Below are 22,335 nucleotides of genomic sequence, written 5' to 3'. Positions count from 1 at the left end.
CAGGATGCTTTTGAGATGGCCCCATAACCAGAAATCGCACGGGTTGAAACCCGGTGATCGAGCAGATCATGCAACTGGACCCCCTCGTCCGATCCATGGACCAGGGAAGACGCGACTGAGATACGTTAACGGCGAAGTGGGCTGGAGCGCCATCGTGTAGCAGCCACATAACCTTTCCAATCATCAATGGCACTTCTTCCAGCAGGGGAGGCAAAGTCACCCGCAAGAAACGCCAATAGTTGCGGCCTGTTAGGCGACGTGGAAGGAAGACGCCCCAAACTAAGGTCGCCGATTATCCGGGCCCACACATTCTGGCTGCACCGATGCCGATGATTCGCTGTCACCATACCGCGGGGGTTCTGCATACTGTCCCAGAGATGAGTATTATGAAAGCTGAAGATACCACTCCCCGTAAAGGTGGCCTCATCTGTCTATAGGATGCATCACACAAATCCCGGAATCGTGGTTGCCTTGTGAAGAAACCAGTGGCGGAATTGCTCCCGATCTACACTACTGGCCATTAAACTTGCTACACCACGAAGATGACGTGCTACAGACGCGAAATTTAACCGACAGGAAGAAGATGCTGTGATATGCAAATGATTAGTTTTTCAGAGCATTCACACAAGGCTGGCGCCGGTGGAGACACCTACAACGTGCTGACATGAGGAGAGTTTCCAACCGATTTAATATACAAAAAACAGCAGATGACTGGCGTTGCCTGTTGAAACGTTGTTGTGATGCCTCGTGTAAGGGGGAGAAATGCGTACCATCACGTTTCCGACTTGATAAAGGTCGGGTCGTATCCTATCGCGATTGCGGTTTATCGTATCGCGACATTGCTGCTCGCGTTGGTCGAGATCCAATGAGTGTAAGCAGAATATGGTGGGTTGAGGAGGGTAACACGGAAGGCCGTGCTGGATCCCAATGGTCTCGTATGACTAGCAGTCGAGATGACAGGCATCTTATCCGCATGACTGTAACGGATCGTGCAGCCACGTCTCGATCCCTGAGTCAAGAGATGAGGTCGTTTCCAAGACAACAACCATCTGCAGGAACAGTTCGACGACGTTTGCAGCAGCATGGACTATCACCTCGGAGACCGTTGCTGCCGTTACCCTTGACGCTGCATCACAGACAGGAGCGCCTGCGATGGTGTACTCAACGACGAACGACAAATGACAAAACGTCATTGTTTCGGATGAATCCAGGTTATGTTTACAGCATCACGATGGTCGCATCCGTGTTTGGCGACATCGCGGTGAACGCACCTTGGAAGCGTGTATTCGTTGTCGCCATACTGTCGTATCACCCGGCGTGATGGTATGGGGTGCCATTGGTTACACGTCTCGGTCACCTCTTGTTCGCATTGACGGCACTTTGAACGATGGATGTTACATTTCAGATGTGTTACGACCCGTGGCTCTACCCTTCATTCGATCCCTGCGAAACCCTACATTTCAGCAGGATAATGCACGACCGCATGTTGCAGGTCCCCTGTTTGACTCAATGCCCAGGCGTATCAAGACCGTTATTACAGCCATAGGTTCAGGGTACTGATTTCTCAGGATCTATGCAGCCAAATTGCGTGAAAATGTAATCACATGTCAGTTCTAGTATAATATATTTGTCCAATGAATACGCGTTTATCATCTGCATTTCTTCTTGGTGCAGCAATTTTAATGGCCAGTAGTGTATAAAGTCTGTCGCTAGTAAGCCTCGTGATAAGGGTACTAACAATTGTCCTGGAGAATGTTCCACACGGTCGTCTGGCTTAGCCTGTACTGGCGGGCCAACTGCCTGGTACTGACACGGCAGTCGCCTTCCATAGTGTTAACCACATTTTCCCTCAAGTCCGGTGTGTGAACGTTCGTGTACGTCCTTCATGATTTCCTGCTTCTTGAAACGATCGGTCAGGTGGTTAAAATCCTACGAGCTTTCGACTGAGCTCTCCCCGGTCATTGCCAAGTGGTAAGACTGACTGCTGTGTCGCCGTGGCCGCGTCGTTATATAGCCGCACTGCTGGCTGTGACGTCACTGGTGCTCTTTTCCTCGCCATATATGGTAAAGTTTTCATCCCGCGTCCGTCGCGCCCGTTTTAACCCCGGGATGGCCGGGTCCCAGGCTGTGCTGAGCTGCAGACCGCCGTCCTTGTTGATGGTATTTACATAGGTTTTTATTTCAATAGCTTCTTTTATGACGCTATCCCAAAATCCCTTCGTCCTCACAACGACAGATGTTTCGTCGAATAGAATTCGGTGTCCCATTTTCTAAGGCGTGTTCTGCCACGGCTGATAGCGTAGGCGTAAGCATCTCTCTTGTTCCGTCCGGCGTTGCTCCACAGTGCGTACTGTTTGTCCGACGTAGTAACAGCCACCCTGACGTGGTACCTTGTACACTCCAGGCGTTCTAAGCCCTAGATCGTACTTCACAGGCCTCGTGAGCTGACGAATTTTTGCTGGGGTCCTGAACACCGATGAAATGTTATATCTCTTCAGGAGCCGGCTAATCTTTCCCGACACTGTACCACAGAAAGGCAAAAACACAAGTTTCTTGGTTTTTTCTTCGGTGGTGTTCTCTGCTCTGTTGGTGTGTTTCTTGCGTGTCGCACCAGATATAGCCTGTGACACGTGTCCGTGGATGTACCCGTTTTCCCGGAAGACTTTCTGGAGGGGTTCAGTTCTAGTGGCATACTTTCTGCGTCTGAGACGACTTCACCACGATGGGCGAGGGTATTGAGAACGGCTCGTTTTTGTGCCCGGATGGTGGTGGCTCAGAGCGTGCAGATACCGATATGTGTGTGTCGGTTTCCTGTAGACACTGTGGCTGAGGTGCCCGTTGGTTTTCCATCGAACGAGGACGTCAAGGAAGGGCAATCCGACAGCTCGTGAGGGCTGTGAAGTAACATCTAGGGCTTAGAACGCCTGGCGTGTACAAGGTACCATGTCAGGGTGGCTGTTACTACGTCGGACAAACAGTACGCACTGTGGAGCAACGCCGGACGGAACAAGAGAGATGCTTACGCCTACGCTATCAGCCGTGGCAGAACACGCCTTAGAAAATGGGACACCGAATTCTATTCGACGAAACATCTGTCGTTGTGAGGACGAAGGGATTTTGGGATAGCGTCATAAAAGAAGCTAGTGGAATAAAAACCTATGAAAATACCATCAACAAGGACGGCGGTTTGCAGCTCAGCTCAGCCAGGGACCCGGCCATCCCGGGGTTAAAACGGGCGCGACGGACGCGGGATGAAAACTTTACCATATATGGCGAGGAAAAGAGCACCAGTGACGTCACAGCCAGCAGGGCGAGGCCCAGGAGAAAGACAGACCGCGGCGCGTACGTCACTAAGGTAGTCCTGAACTCGCTCGCTCGCTCAGCTCAGCACACAAAATGCGTTTCTAGACCTGTTAATTCGCAGCTGGGCGTGTAAGTACTAACAAGAACTGCATCTTCCACTGGAATCTGCTATTATGAAGTCTTACTGGTTAACAGTACTACAGCAAAATTTAATTTAAGAACAATACTCTATATAAATTATATAACGGCGTGTTTATAGCATTTAGTATTCTGCTTAACAGTTTATTCTATTCTGCTTAGCAGTACTCATTACATGCTGGAAGTGGTGGCTCGTGGAACTGATAATCATTTTAGCATGATTTTGTTTTACTGTACGCCAGTACAGCCGTAACAAATTATAAGTAGGCCCATGGACTTCCTATCATTATAGAACTAATAACAGAAATATTCCATAGTAGTAGATTCCAGTAGAAGGTTCAGTTTTCGTTTGTACGGACACGCCTAGTCAGAAGTTAACAGGTGTAGAAACGTAGTTTGTCTACTGATTTCAGTGAGCGAGCGAGCGAGTTCAGGGCTACCTTCGTGACGTACGCGCCGCGGCCTGTCTTTCTCCTGGGCCTCGCAGCAGTGCGGCTATACAACGACGCGGCCACGGCCTCACAGCAGTCATTCTTACCACTTGACAACGACTCTGGAGAGCTCAATGGACAGCTTAACCACCTGACGCGGCTGGAAGCCCGAGAAAATTTCAGTAAATCATATCACCGCGAAACCATGCATTCATACATTGAATGCTGTGGCTGTAGTCGGCGGGCATAGGTCTCCTGGTAAAAACTTGCTGCCCGCCACCCGTGACCAAATTTCAGGCACTGACTCTCACCACGGACAATGCAGTGGCCGACGGTGTTCAATTAACGAGCGAGAGCAGCCACTTTTGCATAGTGCTGTCGGTGCTAACAGACAAGCAATTCTTCGTGAAATAACCGCAGAAACCAATATGGGACGTACGGCGAACGTAGTCTTAGGACAGTAGGGTGAACCTCGGCGTTAACGACCGACATTGCCTGCTGCTGCTCTCCTGGGCTCGTGATCATATCGGTTGGGCCGCAAACGACTGGAAGATCATGCCCTGGTCACGTGAGCCACATTTCACCTGGTAAGAATTGATGGTATTCTTCGAGTGTGGCGCAGACCCCACGAACCCTTGGGCCCAAGTTATCGAAAAGCCACTGTGCAAGCTGGTGGCGGCTCCATAATGGTGTGAGCTGTGTTTATATGGAATGCAGTGGGTCCTGTGGTCCACCTCAGCGGGTTATTGGGTTGAAATGGTAACGTTCGGCTATTTGGAGACTATTTGAAGCCATTCATGGACTTCATGTTTCCAAACAGTGGTGCGCCATGTCACCGGCCGCAATTGTTCGCGTTTCCTTTGAAGGACGTTATCGACAATTCGAAGGAATCATTTGGCCACCTAGATCGCTTGACATGAATCTCGTCGAACGACGTCATCGAAAGGTAAGTTCGTGCACAAAATCCTCCGCCGGCAAAAAAATTTGTTCAAATGGCTCTGAGCACTATGGGACTTAACTTCTGAGGTCATCAGTCCCCTAGAACTTAGAACTACTTAAACCTAACTAATCTAAGGACATCACACACATCCATGCCCGAGGCAGGATTGGAACTTGCGACCGTAGCAGTCGTGCGGTTCCGCACTGAAGCGCCTAGAACCACTCGGCCACCGCGGCCGGCCCAGCGGCAACACTGCACAGTAATGGACGGCTATAGAGTTAACATAGGCCAGTATACTTGAAACGGACTTCCAACGATCTGTTGAATCCGTGCCATGTCGAGTTGCTGTACTATGCCGGCCAAAAGCAGATCCGTCACATTATTAGGAGCTATCCCATGACTTTTGCCACCTCAGTCTACTTCTCTCACAGCGTTAAATGTTAAATATAGATTATCTACATCTGCATGTGTGCTATGCAAATCACGCTTAAGTGCCTGGCAGAAGGTTCATCGAACCACCTTCTCCCTAATTGTCTATTATACCACACTCGAGGGACAGAAGAATGCTGAACATTAGATGCGTAGATCACATAACTAGTGAGGAGGTACTGAATAGGACTAAGGAGAAGAGGACTTTGTGACACAACTTGACTAGAAGAAGGGATCTGTTGGTAGGACATGTTCTGAGGCATCAAGAGATCACCAATTTAGTATTGCAGGGCAGCGTGGAGGGCAAAAATCATAGAGGGAGACCAAGAGATGAATACACTAAGCAGATTCAGAGGGATGTAGGCTGCAGTACGTACTGGCAGATGAAGAAGGTTGCACAGGATAGAGTAGCATGGAGAGCTGCATCAAACCAGTCTCAGGACTGAAGACCACAACAACAACAACAACACTGGAACAGCCCGCGGGAAAAACGAACATTGGTACCTTTCTGTGCAGCTCTGATTTCTCTTACTTTATTATGATGATAGTTATGTGCCAATACAGGTCGGCGTCAACAAAAATTTTACGCATTCAAATGGTTCAAATGGTGTAAGCACTATAGGACTTAACATCTGAGGTCATCAGTCCGCTAGAACTTAGAACTAGTTAAACCTGACTAACCTAACGACATCGCACACATCCATGCCCGAGGCAGGATTCGAACCGGCGACCATAGCAGCAGCGCGGTTCCAGACTGAAGCGCCTAGAACCGCTCGGCCACAGCGGCCGGCATTTTCGCATTCAGAGCAGAAAGTTAATGATTGAATTTTTGTGACAAGGCCGTGCGACCGCTACGGTCGCAGGTTCGAATCCTGCCTCGGGCATGGATGTGTGTGATGTCCTTAGGTTAGTTAGGTTTAAGTAGTTCTAAGTTCTAGGGGACTGATGAGCACAGCAGTTAAGTCCGATAGTGCTCAGAGCCATTTGAACAATTTTTTTTTCGTGAGAAGATTCCGCCGTAACGTACAACGCCTTCATTTTGATGATGTCAGTGACACTCTCCCCTTATTCCTCGACAATCCACGTCTTTGTTGCTCTTCCTTGAACTTTCTCGATGTAATCGCTCAGTCTACGGGAGACCTGCCGTCCATTGTGTCCAACAGGCACAATATTTCGGGGATCAGACATGTCGCCATCGTCAGGTGCGCTGACGAACTGAACTCCTGAGGACGGTCGGCCGTCTTAAATCCCCTCCGCCTGTGAGCCGTTCTCCCCGCGGTCAGAGGTCGGTGAGACGCTGGCGTCGTCGTCTGTGGTGGCGTCGGTGTAACTACCACGTCCGTCCCGGTCGGCCGTTCGTTTTCTTTGGTGAGCGTCTTTTTAATTAGGCTCAATGCTGGTTTCATAATTGTTGTGTACATAGTTCCGCGTAGTCAGTGCGTACACAACTTTCCCACCAGAGCACGCCCCGCTAAGCACAACATCGCAGGGGCAGCGCTCGTCCGTTTCCGCACTACGAGATGGCGCTGTCCTAGAAACGGACCAAATTCTGCTTCCGCCGATCCGCGTATTAATATGTAACGCAGCCAATGAGATTGCAGCTAACGTAGAACCTTTTCTCCTCGCGAACCACACTCGCGCAGTGATACCTGAACGCTCGAGGTGTTATAACGAGTGTACAGTCCTCCGATTAGACAGTCTGCATTAGTCTGTAGTCAAGTTTCATTCTGCACGTAAAAGATTATCATATTCCTGTACATAGCCATGAAGAGAAATGTGTAGACACTTTGTCAAGTATCAGAGATATGTGAGAATAAGATTAACGTACCAAGACCAAAGAAACTTTATACTGTCAATTGTAAATAGCATCCAGAACTAAGTTAAGTTATTTTAATGCTTGTTATTTTATTAAATGTGTTTGAATACTAATCAAGTTCTGTTTAAAGTTGGTCACCGTCAATCTGCTACTCTAAGCGTGCAAGTGGCATTTCTATCGCCTGACCTAACGGCAGAAGATAAACACGCCACGATAAGACCACGAGACATATTGCTGACACTCGCCTACTTCGTTAGAGCGACAAGTCAAATAATCTGATGGTGTGTGTACCGAAGGTCTTACAGTACGCACACCACAATAATTTTTAACATTTTTATGCAGCGACAGCAACTGATATTGTTTATATATGAATATACAGCCTACAGTTGCAGGTTACCTTTATCGTTTACCTATGTTTCATCGTTAGTAATAACGTCTTCTTCAGAACATAAAATACAGGGTGATTCAAAAAGAATACCACAACTTTAGGAATTTAAAACTCTGCAACGACAAAAGGCAGAGCTAAGCACTATCTGTCGGCGAATTAATGGAGCTATAAAGTTTCATTTAGTTGTACATTTGTTCGCTTGAGGCGCTGTTGACTATGCGTCAGCGTCAGTTGATGCTAAGATGGCGACCGCTCAACAGAAAGCTTTTTGTGTTATTGAGTACGGCAGAAGTGAATCGACGACAGTTGTTCAGCGTGCATTTCGAACGAAGTATGGTGTTAAACCTCCTGATAGGTGGTGTATTAAACGTTGGTATAAACAGTTTACAGAGAATGGGTGTTTGTGCAAAGGGAAAAGTTCTGGACGGCTGAGAACGAGTGATGAAAATGTAGCACGCATCCAGCAAGCATTTGTTCGCAGCCCAGGAAAATCGACTCACAGAGCTAGCAGAGAGCTGCAAATTCCATAATCAACTGTATGGAGAGTCCACATTGGCACTTATCTGTCCGTAACTACCTGAACGTCAACTACCCGAGGCGATGGATCGGCCGCCAGGCAGCTCGTGACAGAGCACTTCATCACTGGCCTCCAAGAAGCCCTGATCTTACCCCCTGCGATTTTTTCTTATGGGGGTATGTGAAGGATATGGTGTTTCGGCCACCTCTCCCAGCCACCATTGTTGATTTGAAACGAGACATAACAGCAGCTATCCAAACTGTTACGCCTGATATGCTACAGAGAGTGTGGAACGAGTTGGAGTATCGGGTTGATATTGCTCGAGTGTCTGGAGGGGGCCATATTGAACATCTCTGAACTTGTTTTTGAGTGAAAAAAAACCTTTTTAAATACTCTTTGTAATGATGTATAACAGAAGGTTATATTATGTTTCTTTCATTAAATACACATTTTTAAAGTTGTGGTATTCTTTTTGAATCACCCTGTATTATTTAAATGTTTGTCTAATACAAGCCATGTCCTAAGTCAACTTTATAAAACTTGATGCCTAACCATAAGGTTTAATAGAAGTGACAAAACCTTATGGTTATGCATGAAGTTTTATAAAGTTGACTTAGGACATGGCTTGTTTGAGGCAAACATTTAAATAATATTTTATGTTCTGAAGAAGACATTATTACTAACGTTGAAACCTAGGTAAACGATAAAGTTAACCTGCAACTGTAGGCTGAATATTCTTATATAATCAATGCTGGTTCCCATGCCTTCCTGAGGTTATAGCCGCAATCTCGGTTGATGAGTCCATCCCTGGTACGAATTTCGATAGCCTCTCTAACGACGCTGCCCCAGTATTTAGATTATGTTTTATGTTGCAATCTGACACATTCTCATTGGTGTCTGTGTGTACGGATGTGTGTTGATGTTTCCTTGTCTTATGACAAATAAGTGACAGAAACTCTTTTTTTCCACTTTGCAGGTATGTGGCTGGCACCTTCAGAGTTTCATTCAGAGTGTTCGTTGGAAAGATGGCTGTCGGGCGGGAAAGGTAAGATTGAATGGCACTGTAGAGTGTGTTCTCTCTTCCTTCTTTACTGTGTTATCTTCGTGTGCTACTTTTCGTTCGATACACAACATGTAAGTTCTGCTGCGAAACTGGCCCCAACAAGATTTGCTTCTGCCGGTATCTCGTCTCCTACCTTCAATCTTTACAGAAGCTCTCCTGCGAACCCTGCAGAACTAGCACTCCTGGAAAAAAGGATATTGCGGAGACATGGCTTAGCCACAGCCTGGGCTATGTTTCCAGAATGAGATTTTCACTCTGCAGCGTAGTGTGCGCTGATATGAAACTTCCTGGCACGTTAAAACTGTGTGCCGGACCGAGACTCGAACTCGGGACCTTTGCCTTTCGCGGGCAAGTGCTCTACCAACTGAGCTACCCAAGCACGACTCACATCCACTCCTCACAGAAATTTATTATATTAAAGCCATTCAAACCGTATCTTTGATTCTTCGATTACAGATTTGTACGGCGAGTATAGTGATACACGAGAGTCGTCCACAAAGTAAGTTCCGTTTCTGTTTTTATCCGCGGCAGCGCTACGATCGCAGGTCCGAGCATGCGCGGCAGTTACTCTGACTCACGGAGTAAACATGTACGCCATTGTCAGACCGCTGCTGCCAGCGTGTGCTTTGTAGTGCTTGTTTATAATGTCAGCCGTAATTGAAAATGCCGCAGCATGTGAAATCAGATCTGTGATTCGTTTTACTAAATGTAAAGAAAGTTAAACCAAAGGAAATTCATCGGCGAATCTGCGAGGTTTACGGACAAAATGCTGAGAGTGATTCAGTGGTTACAAGGTAAGTCAGACTGTTCAATGAAGGACGTGATCAAGTGCACGATGAACAACAGAGTGGAAGCCCATCTGTGGTTACTGATCAACTGGTTCACACAATTGAAGAGAAGATTAAGCACAACCGTAAGTTTACACTTAGTGCGCTTGCTATGGAAATTCCGGAAATCTCACGATCACTAATTCATGAAATTGTTACTGAAAAACTGAAATTTCGAAAACTTTGCTTACATTGGGTACCCAAAATTCTTACTGATCAACACCAAAAACAACGGATGGGCAGTGTACTTCAGCTTTTGACACGCTTCAATGAAGAAGGCGATGGTTTTCTTTCTCCGATAGACGTGGCAGAAGAAACTTGGGTATTGTACGACACCCCTGAAACAAATGGCTATCGATGGAATGGAGGCACACTTCATCCCCAACTAAGGTGAAGCCTAAGCAGATCTTGACACCTCGAAAAGTCATGTGCACCGTTTTTTGCGACAGAAAAGGCGTTTCGCTGATTCATTTCTTACCATGAGGCCAAACAATCAATGCACATGGTTACTGCGAGACCATTACAGAACAAGCCCCGAGGATTACTGTCGAAAGGTGTTGTTCCTTTCCACAATGTTGAACAATACAGAACAAGCCCCGAGGATTACTGTCAAAAGGTGTTGTTCACTGTCAAAAGGTGTTGTTCCTTTCCACAATATGGAACAATACAGAACAACCCCAAGGATTACTGTCAAAAGGTATTGTTCACTGTCAAAAGGTGTTGTTCCTTTCCACGATATTGAACAATACAGAACAAGCCCCGAGGATTACTGTGAAAACGTGTTGTTGCTTTCCACGATATTTAACAATACAGAACAAGCCCCGAGGATTACTGTCAAAAGGTGTTGTTCCTTTCCACGATATTGAACAATACAGAACAACCCCAAGGATTACTGTCGAAAGGTATTGTTCACTGTCAAAAGGTGTTGTTCCTTTCTACAATATTGAACAATACAGAACAAGCCCCGAGGATTACTGTCAAAACGTGTTGTTCCTTTCCACTATATTGAACAATACAGAACAAGCCCCGAGGATTACTGTCAAAAGGTGTTCTTTTTTTTTCCACGATAATGCCCGACCTCACACGGCGAATGTGACCAAACAACTCTTACGGGAATTTCACTGGGACGCGTTTGATCATCCTCCTTTCATCTCTTCTTACACCTAAAATCTGTCCTTGGTGGTCAACACTTCAACGACGATGACGAGCTGAAAGAACATGTTACCACATGGTTGAATACGGGGTGGCAAGCTTCTATGAAGGAGGCATGCGAGAACTTGTGCCACTCTGTGACAAGTGCCTACAAAATTTCGGAAGCTATGTAGAAAGGTAGTTTCACGGTTGTAGATTTTTGTACAATAAATATTTTTTTCTGTATTTGTACACGTTGGTTTTATATAACCAAACGGAACTTACTTTGCCAACATACCCCGTATTACACTGATCAGCCAGAACATTTTGCCCACCGACCTAGCCAGCCGGGATGGCCGAGCGGTTCTAGGCGCTACAGTCTGGAACCGCGCGACCGCTACGGTCGCAGGTTCGAATCCTGCCTCGGGCATGGATTTGTGTGATGTCCTTAGGTTAGTTACGTTTAAGTAGTTCTAAGTTCTAGGGAACTGATGACCTCAGAAGTCCCGGCGGGGTCAGGGATTTTCTCTGCCTCGTGATGACTGGGTGTTGTGTGATGTGCTTAGGTTAGTTAGGTTTAAGTAGTTCTAAGTTATAGGGGACTGATGACCATAGATGTTAAGTCCCATAGTGCTCAGAGCCATTTTTGAACCTCAGAAGTTAAGTCCCATAGTGCTCAGAGCCATTTTTGAACCACCGACCTACTATCGTTATAAATCAGTCCAGGCGATAGCAGCATCGCTTGGCAAGGAATGACTGCTAGTCAAACACACGCACGGTGCATGTAGTATCTGTGAGCGTACTGTCGGTGTGTAGAACAGGAAAGGCGCGCGATGTATCCGAGGGCAGATTGTAATGGCCTGCAGGCTCGGCACGAGCATTTCGGAAACCGCACGATTTGTCGAGTGTTAGACGAGTGCTGTGGTGAGTGTCTTCAAACGCATGGCGAATCCAAGGCGGAACCACGTCTAGACACGTCATGGGATTGGGTGGCCATCCCTCCTTACAGACACCGTATGTTGGAGGCTGGGCAGACTGGTGAAACGGGATAGGCAGCGAACCGTGCCGGAACTAAAATTAGGCTTTAACGCTGGGCAGAGTACAATTGTGTCTGAACACTCCTAACAATAGCCGACGACCATTCACGTGACCATCGGCACAGCACGTTCGTCCAGTGGCAGAGCGTTGCAGAGTCTTACGTATCACGGTACCTTCTTCATCCTGGCCGTATCCGTGGTCTTCCGCGGGAACAGCTCCTTGATGCCTGTACTGCGGGACGGGTACACGCTAGCGGCGGCTACCTGGGGAACATGTATATGGTCGTTCATGGGTCCAGTGGAACTCGTGCAAGAGACCATGGCGCTCAAGGCTTACCGTACACTGGTTGCAGACCGGCCCAACCCCTTGTCACGGTATCCCTCAGGTGGACACCCAGCAACTCCGTGGATCAATATCTGCTTCCATCAGTGCCATATGTGGACCAACACTATATTAACATGGTTCAAATGGCTCTGAGCACTATGGGATTAACTGCTGAGGTCATCAGTCAGCTAGAACTACTTAAACCTAAGTAATCTAAGGACATCACAGACATCCATGCCCAAGGCAGGATTCGAACCGGCGCGATCGCACGGTTCCAGACTGTAGCGCCTAGAACCGCTCGGCCACTCCGGCCGGCCACTATATTAACTTGCTCAATTTGTGAAGCTATTTCTCTTGAATAAATCGTCTAATTTTTCTGAAATTAAAATCATTTGTTTATATGTCCAATTTCCGTGCCGTTCACATAATCCCGTCATGCTGCGTTGATTTATTTTTTATATTTTTCATACAGTCTTACAGTGTATAATGAACTGGCTAGAGCGGAATGTCTGAAAAATATAGCTAAGTACGACAATCTCTCGTATTTATCTGGGAAACGAGTTTACTTTTCCGATTGTCGGTAACAGAGGATTCTCATGTATCGGCAAAAGCAGAAGATCCAATATTGACCCCTGTGGGACGCCACCAACCTTATTATCGTGCCTGCATATTTTTGAAAAGTTGCCAGTGGCTACAAATACAGACATTCAGGTGGGACCCGCTGCCGTAGCGACGGTTTGCTAATTTGCGACGGCTCCAGTGAGTGTGTGTCTGTGTGTGAGAGAGAGAGAGAGAGCAGATAGTAGACACAAAGACTTGTTGCGCCAAGGCCGGGTCAGCGCAGTATGTGCGCTAAGCACTATAAATAGCGGCCACCGCACTCCATTACACACGGCGCACCGCTCCCACTACCTCTTAGCATTCCAGTCCGCTGTGAAACAGGTGTCCGTAACAGGCAGTTACTGGGGACAGCCGGCGTGGATCTGCACGGCTTCTGTCTTCTCACAGTACTGTTCTCTCACAGACACATGCACTGTAGTTGGTGTATATGTACAAGGGGTTTAAAAAAAGAGTATGTACATACACCAAACTCCTCCCGAGTAGATCATGAAAGCCCAACGGTACCGACCGGCCGCCGTGTCATCCTCAGCCGGATGCGGATATGGAGCCCCATCTACATATACATCTACATTTATAATCCGCAAGCCACCCAACGGTGTGTGGCGTAGGGCACTTTACGTGCCACTGTCATTACCTCCCTTTCCTGTTCCAGCTGCGTATGGTTCGCGGGAAGAACGACTGCCGGAAAGCCTCCGTGCGCGCTCGAATCTCACTAATTTTACATTCGTGATCTCCTCGGGAGGTATAACTAGGAGGAAGCAATATATTGGATACCTCGTCCAGAAACGCACGCTCTCGAAACCTGGACAGCAAGCTACACCGCGATGCAGAGCGCCTCTCTTGCAGAGTCTGCCACTCGAGTTAGCTAAAATCTCCGTAAAGCTATCACGCTTACCAGATATCCCTGTGACGAAACGCGCCGCTCTTCTTTGGATCTTCTCTATCTCCTCTGTCAACGCGACCTCGTACGCATCCCACACTGATGAGCAATACTCAAGTGTAGGCCGAACGAGTGTTTTGTAAGCCACCTCCTTTGTTGATGGACTACATTTTCTCAGGACTCTCCCAATGAACCTCAACCTGGCACCCGCCTTACCAACAATTAATTTTATATGATCATTCCACTTCAAATCGTTCTGTACTCATACTCCCAGATATTTTACAGAAGTAACTGCTACCAGTGTTTGTTCCGCTATCATATAATCATACAGTAAAGGATCCTTCTTTGTATGTATCCGCAATACATTACGTTTGTCTATGTTAAGGGTCAGTTGCCACTCCCTGCACCAAGTGCCTATCCGCTGCAGATCTTCCTGCATTTCGCTGCAATTTTCTAATGCTGCAACTTCTCTGTATACTACAGCATCATCCGCGAAAAGCCGCATGGAACTTCCGACATTATCTACTAGGTCATTTATATTCTGCCTGTTTACTGTCGTATCAATGTTCGATAGCACACTTGTTAGGAGTTGCAGATATCGACCGCGGTCCGTAATAGATATGGCTGGACCCGCGAGTCGCGACTAGCGCCGTTCGCGGCTTGTGACAGGTACACTACTGGCCATTAAAATTGCTACACCACGAAGATGACGTGCTACAGACGCGAAATTTAACCAACAGGAAGAAGATGCTGTGATATGCAAATGATTAGCTTTTCAGACCATTCACACAAGGTTGGCGCCGGTGGCGACACCTACAGCGTGCTGACATGACGAGAGTTCCCAACCGATTTCTCATACACAAACAGCAGTTGACCGGCGTTGCCTGGTAAAGCGTTGACGTGATGCCTCGTGTAAGGAGGAGAAATGCGTACCATCACGTTTCCGACTTTGATAAAGGTCGGATTGTAGTCTATCGCGATTGCGGTTTATCGTATCGCGACATTGCTGTTCGCGTTGGTCGAGATCCAATGACTGTTTGCAGAATATTGAATCGGTGGGTTCAGGAGGGTAATACGGAACGCCGTGCTGGATCCCAACGGCCTCGTATCACTAGCAGTCGAGATGACAGGCATCATATCCGCATGGCTGTAACGGATCGTGCAGCCACGTCTCGATCCCTGAGTCAACACATGGGGACGTTTACAAGACAACAAGTTCACAAGGTATATAATATCTTATTAATGTAGCAAGAAGTTGATAGAATAAATAACAAGCTGAAGTACACCACAGAAACATAAAACCGTACTGTAAACACAGTTTTAAAGCATATAAACAAACAATTAACAGCAACACGATTTGGAGGGAAAATGACAAATGTTATCAACTGTGAAAAATTCGGTGATTTCACAGTTGCTTGGAAGAGAAATTTCGTGGCATCACTCAAACCATTAAAACAAATCACTTATTACACTCTCCTATTTTTACACCAGAAATCCTAACGAGTATCAAAAATAATCGTTTTGTCTCATAATTTGAACACGTTTGCATGCTTACCGATAACTTACACGCTTGCATTCAAGATTCTGGCGAATACACCGACTAGTAATGTACCAGTATTTCACATGAGCTATGACTTATGTAGCGCTTATATTATCGTGTGATCTTATAATGTTAATAACTTAAATGTGTTACCTAGACAAATGTATTCCCGAAATTGCATTACTCTATGTTAACTCTTTTTAGTGTTGTTGTGACCCCCAGTTCAAAGACTAGTTTGATGTAGCTTTCCATACTGTTCTATCCTGTGCAAGATTCTTCAACTCCGAGTAACTACTGCAACCCAAATCTTTCTTAATCTTTGCCTCCCTCTACGATTTTTAGCCCCCTCTCTTCTCTCCAGTAGTACATCGGTCATCCCTTGATGGCTCGGTGTCCTACCAACCAATCCCTTCTTCTATTCATGTTGTAGCACAAATTTCTCTCCTCCCTAATTCTACTCAGTACCTCCTCATTAGTTAGGTGATCTACCCATCTAATCTTCTGCTTTCTTCTGTAGCACCACATTTCAAACGCTTCTATTCGCTTCTTGTCTAAACTGTACATCGCCCATGTTTCACTTCCATACATGGCTACACTTCATACAAATACTTTCAGAAACGACTTTCTGTCCCTTACGTCTATACTCGAAGTTAACAAATTTCTGTTCTTCAGTAACGCTTTCCTTGTCTATGCCACTCTACATTTTATAGACTCCCTACTTCGACCATCATCAGTTATTTTGCTCCCCAAATAGCAAAACTTATCTGCTACTTTCTCATTTTCTAATCAAATTCCCTCTGAATCACCTGATTTAACTCGAATACATTCCATCATCCTCGTTTTGATTTTGTTGGTGTTCATCTTATATCCTCCTTTCAAGACACTGTCCATTCCGTTCAATTACTCTTCCAGATCCTTTGCTGTCTTTAACAGATTTACAATGTCTTCGACAAAGTTCAGAGTTTTTGTTTCTTGTCCCTGGATTTTAACTCCTACTCCAGAAGCCTTGCCGCAGTGATAACACCGGTTCCCGTCAGATCACCGAAGTTAAGCGCTGTCGGGCTGGGCTAGCACTTGGATGGGTGACCATCTGGTCTGCCGAGCGCTGTTGGCAAGCGGGGTGCACTCAGCCCTTGTGAGGCAAACTGAGGAGCTACTTGACTGAGAAGTAGCGGCTCCGGTCTCGGAAACTGACATAGGACTGGGAGAGTGGTGTGCTGTCTTCTGGAAGGCGTTCTTCCTGTCCAAACTATTCATCGTCCACGTTTCACTTCCATACGTGGCTACACTCCACACAAAAAACTTTCAGAAACGACTTCCTGACACTGAAGTCTATACTCGATGTTAACAAATCTCTCTTCTTCAGAAACGCTTTCCTTGACATTGCCAGTCTACATTTTATATCCTCTCTACTTCGACCATCATGAGTTATTTTGCTCCCCAAATAGCAAAACTCCTTTACTACTTTAAGTGTCTCATTTCCTAATCTAATTCCCTCAGCATCACCCGACTTCATTCGACTACATTCCATTATCCTCGTTTTGCTTTTGTTGATGTTCATCTCATATCCTCCTTTCAAGACACTGTCCATTCCGTTCAGCTGCTCTTCCAGGTCCTTTGCTGTCTCTGACAGAATTACAATGTCATCGGCGAACCTCAAAGTTTTTATTTCTTCTCCATGGATTTTAATACCTACTCCGAATTTTTCTTTTGTTTTCTTCACTGCTTGCTCAATATACAGATTGAATAACATCGGGGAGAGGCTACAACCCTGTCTCACTCCCTTCCCAACCACTGCTTCCCTTTCATGCCCATCGACTCTTTATAACTGCCATCTGCTTTCTGTACAAATTGTAAATAGCGTTTCGCTCCCTGTATTTTACCCCTGCCACCTTCAGAATTTGAAAGAGAGTATTCCAGTCAACATTGTCAAAAGCTTTCTCTAAGTCTACAAATGCTAGAAACGTAGGTTTGCCTTTCCTTAATCTTTCTTCTAAGATAAGTCGTAAGGTCAGTCTTGCCTCACGTGTTCCAATATTTCTACGGAATCCAAACTGATCTTCCTCGAGGTCGGCTTCTACTAGTTTTTCCATTCGTCTGTAAAGATTCGCGTTAGCATTTTGCAACACTGGCTTATTAAACCGATACTTCGGTAATTTTCACATCTGTCAACACCTGCTTTCTTTGGCATCAGTAAGCGACGTAAATTTCAACTTTTATGCGTCTACAAGTTCTTGAGAAAATCGGGCCTTAACATTTGAATAGGAAGACAGGCGGACAGCAAAACGATATTATCAAGGATCCGTTTTTACCGGTTGAAGTCTCCCACCACACTGATATTGGTATGACGCCATATCGTGTGTATGCAGCTGTCTCCTACCTCCTTTGAGATTCTTAAGATTAGTTGAAACGCGTCAATTGAGTCGCTGAACATCAAATGACAAAAAGTTTTCTCTAGCGACCGTAACAGCACTGCAGTTCCTTCTCTAAATCCTCGCACAAACGAAAAAATGGCTGACATCGAAATAAGTGTCTAAGGAATAGAAAAGCAACTGGAATCACTCAACAGACGAAAGTCCACTGTACCTGACGGGATACCAATTCGATTCTACACAGAGTACGCGAAAGAACTTGCCCCCCTTCTAACAGCCGTGTACCGCAAGTCTCTAGAGGAACGGAAGGTTCCAAATGATTGGAAAAGGGCACAGGTAGTCCCAGTCTTCAAGAAGGGTCGTCGAGCAGATGCGCAAAACTATAGACCTATATCTCTGACGTCGATCTGTTGTAGAATTTTAGAACATGTTTTTTGCTCGAGTATCATGTCGTTTTTGGAAACCCAGAATCTACTCTGTAGGAATCAACATGGATTCCGGAAACAGCGATCCTGTGAGACCCAACTCGCTTTATTTGTTCATGAGACCCAGAAAATATTAGATACAGGCTCCCAGGTAGATGCTATTTTCCTTGACTGCCGGAAGGCGTCCGATACAGTTCCGCACTGTCGCCTGATAAACAAAGTAAGAGCCTGCGGAATATCAGACCAGCTGTGTGGCTGGATTGAAGAGTTTTTAGCAAACAGAACACAGCATGTTGTTCTCAGTGGAGATACGTCTACAGACGTTAAAGTAACCTTTGGCGTGCCACAGGGGAGTGTTATGGGACAACTGTTACATTGCAGAAAGTGTCGCCCCTTCTTTCGCAAAGCTGGTCGCAGGTGATGCTCCAAAAACGAACAGTAATACTGTGCATTGACGGTCTGCCGTGGAGGAACGTAATGCGTTAGGTTAACACCATCACAGTCGTACACGAGAATCACCATAACTTTCACCATACACGCACTTTCGACTTCCGCGGCGATCCATAATTACGCCATTCGTTGGATTGCCGTTTCAGTTTTGGGTCGTACGATGTGGCCCATGTCTCATCCATTGTTACGATACGGCGTAAGAAAGCCTCTCCTTCGCGCTCATAGCGCTCCAAGTGCGTCCGAGCAGCGTCGTAACGCATCCATTTCTGCATTTCCGTCAAGTCATGCCGAACCCAAAGTGATGCAACTTTTCGCATGCCCAGGCGTTCCTTCAGGATGCGAAACACAGTCGTATGCGCTAATCCGGTTTCGTGGGCGAGCTCACGAATCATATGGCGTTGATCACTGTCCACTAACGCGGCAACAGCATGCACTTCTTCTTCAGAGACGCTAGGACGATCTGCCCGATGCACGCCTGCCACAGTTTGCCGACATTCGTTGAAGGCTTTTACCCAACGTGCCACTGTTCTGTGCGGCAATGCCGATTGCCCGAACGCCTCTTGAAGACCCTGATGACAATGTCGTGCTGTACGACCTCTGGCACATTCAATCTCGATCCAACTCCCTTGTTCCTGTTTCGAAAACACAGTGACACCGTTACGTTAGACGGCTCGCTCACAAGTGACTGTGTTTCCCTCGATTGTGCGCACGGCTGTAACGTGGGACGGACGAGTCCATCTGCTCGGAGGTTGAGGTAGGTTTGTCAACAACGTGTCCTATCAGCAACAATAGTAGATTCCATTGCGTAGTATCTCCACAGCAGTGTTGCCAATATTTAAGTTCCAACCTACGCATCTGGCGGGCTGCTTCAACTTGCGCGCACGGTGAAAGTTATGGTCACCCATGCTCCAGTATATACAGCAACGCAGATTGGCTGAAATGTGTGTCAGCTGCCGCCAGTACAGCCAGCGTTCACTGTAAGCGATGCCAGCTGAGAAATAACGCGGCGCAAGTCAAGAAACGGGCAGTTACGTAAGCAGCAGAGCTGAGGAGACGAGGTTCAAACACGAGCGAGGCGAGACAGAACTGTGGGGAAAAATCCGACCGGAAAACCCCAGAAGCTGATTTTATCCTAGAAATTTTATTATTGGTGGTGGTTAGTGTTTAACGTCCCGTCGACAACGAGGTCATTAGAGACGGAGCGCAAGCTCGGGTTAGGGAAGGATTGGGAAGGAAATCGGCCGTGCCCTTTCAAAGGAACCATCCCGGCATTTGCCTGAAACGATTTAGGGAAATCACGGAAAACCGAAATCAGGATGGCCGGAGACGGGATTGAACCGTCGCCCTCCCGAATGCGAGTCCAGTGTGCTAACCACTGCGCCACCTCGCTCGGTTTTTATTATTGTTCGTAACCGAATATATAAACTCTTTTAGGTATTCTTAATGATCTGCTAACAGAATGATTATTAATGTCAGCAAACAAAATATTGGCCAACGGCCTTGCCACAGTGGTAATGCCGGTTCCCGTCAGATCACTGAAGTTAAGCGCTGTCGGCCTGGGCTAGCACTTGTATGGGTGACCATCTGGTCTGCCGAGCGGGGTGCACTCAGCTCTTGTGAGGCAAACTGAGGAGCTACTTCATTGAGAAGTAGCGGCTCCGGTTTTATAAACTGACATACGGCCGGGAGAGCGGTGTGCTGACCACACGCCCCTCCATATCCGCATCCGTCTGGGGATGACACGGCGACCGGTCGGTACCGTTGGGCTTTCATGGCTTGTTCGGAAGGACTTTCCTTTCGAACAAAATATTGATCACTCACGTAAAAAGCAGACTGGTGGTTACGGAGTGATGTACGCTGTGTGCAAGCGCAATCAGGATATTTTGTCTTTAAGCGACTTTAGAAGCTTACTCTGCGACGTGCAGACACCATCTCTTGTTACCAAGACTAATGGGACTTAACATCTGAGGTCATCAGTCCCCTAGAACTTAGAACTACTTGAACCTAACTAAGGTAAGGACGTCACACACATTCGTGCCCGAGGCAGGATTCGAACCTGCGACCGTAGCAGCAACGCGGTTCCGGACTGAAGCTCCTAGAACCACTTGGCCACAGTGGCTGGCGGCCGCTAACGCCCCAGTTTCCTGCCCTGGAGGTCAGCGTATTTTCGTGGCAGTCTACATTTCCTCGCCTTGCCGCTGCTGTGTGGTAAGGCATGTAGTTCGGCAGCCTCCTCGATTGTGGTTCGGATATTTGTTTCTTTGGGACTGCTTTGGTCGTAGTGGTTCCTTCTGCTTCTGGATGTTCTAAACACAGGATTCGGAAGACGCAGTGCTGCCCACCGGATTCGCCTTGCCCGGGTTATTCTATCACTGTATTGGTTGTTAGACGCTAGGTAGATGTTGCAAGAGTGTTCGCCTGCGATTAAACTGTCACTTGTTTGAGTTGCCATCCGGTTAACTGAATACAACTCTTGGTTGCCTGTTTCATAATTTTCGAAGTTGAGGGACTTTCCCAGGTAAATCCTTGGAGCACCGTCTGAGGCCCAATTCCCTCTTGATTTGATCAGATTGTGATGATTGTCAATAAGGCCTTTAGTCGTGAATGCAATTTGTATTAAGAATTTTTAATTATATATTGTCTCTTAATAGTGAAAATTGTCCTTTTTCATAATATTGTAGTATCTCTTGGAGAAGTTCTTAATAATTTGCTATCTAAGCCCTCAGCCATCAAATTGTTTTTGAGTTATTACTATTGGGGCCTTCAGCCGACAAATAAGTTGAATTTCTGGTCAATAACGCCTTCAGCCATGAGTGTAACTTGCTTTATTATACATTGTGTCTTAACAGTCAAATCTGATAACTCTTCCTTATTGTCAACCTTATTTGCAATTGTTTTCAAATAAAGTATACGTGATTTTTTAAAAAAAACTGAGCAATCAACGGTAACTGAGTAAAGGCTTTCCCTATGTCCCATGTTTCACAAATACCGTCCAGCAATCATTGGAAGTGTCCAGGCAGAAGGAGAGGCTGTTATGATCCGGGAAATACACTACTGGCCATTAAAATTGCTACACCACGAAGATGACATGCTGCAGACGCGAAATGTAACCGGCAGGAAGAAGATGCTGTGATATGCCAATGATTAGCTTATCAGAGCATTCACACAAGGTTGGCGCCAGTGGCGACACCTATAACGTGCTGGCATGAGGAAAGTTTCCAACCGATTTCTCATACACAAACAGCAGTTGACCGGCGTTGCCTGGTGAAATGTTGTTGTGATGCCTCGTGTAAGGAGGAGAAATGCGTACCATCACGTTTCCGACTTTGATAAAGGTCGAATTGTAACCTATCGCGATTGCGGTTTATCGTATCGCGACATTGCTGCTCGCGTTGGTCGAGATCCAACGACTGTTAGCAGAATACGGAATCGGCGGGTTCAGGAGGGTAATACGGAATGCCGTGCTGGATCCCGACGGCCTCGTAGCAGTCGAGATGATAGGCATCTTATCCGCACGGCTGTAATGGATCGTGCAGCCACGTCTCGATCCCTGAGTCAACAGATGAGGACGTTTGCAAGACAACAACCATCTGCACGAACAGTTCGACGACGTTTGCAACAGCATGGACTATCAGTTCGGAGTCCATGGCTGCAGATACCCTTGACGCTACATCACAGACAGAAGCGCCTGCGATGGTGTAC

At 46.6% G+C, this 22,335-nt stretch overlaps 1 pseudogene; it reads left to right on the top strand.

The window, feature by feature from the left end:
* The first annotated feature begins 16,382 nt into the window (after window positions 1–16,382).
* Window positions 16,383–16,500, top strand: LOC124719163 (annotated as a pseudogene).
* Window positions 16,501–22,335: the final 5,835 nt, after the last annotated feature.

Source organism: Schistocerca piceifrons, chromosome 10 (genome assembly GCF_021461385.2).
Source record: "Schistocerca piceifrons isolate TAMUIC-IGC-003096 chromosome 10, iqSchPice1.1, whole genome shotgun sequence".
NCBI classification, from domain to species: Eukaryota; Metazoa; Arthropoda; class Insecta; order Orthoptera; family Acrididae; genus Schistocerca; species Schistocerca piceifrons.
This window is presented reverse-complemented; position numbering and strand designations above follow the sequence as displayed.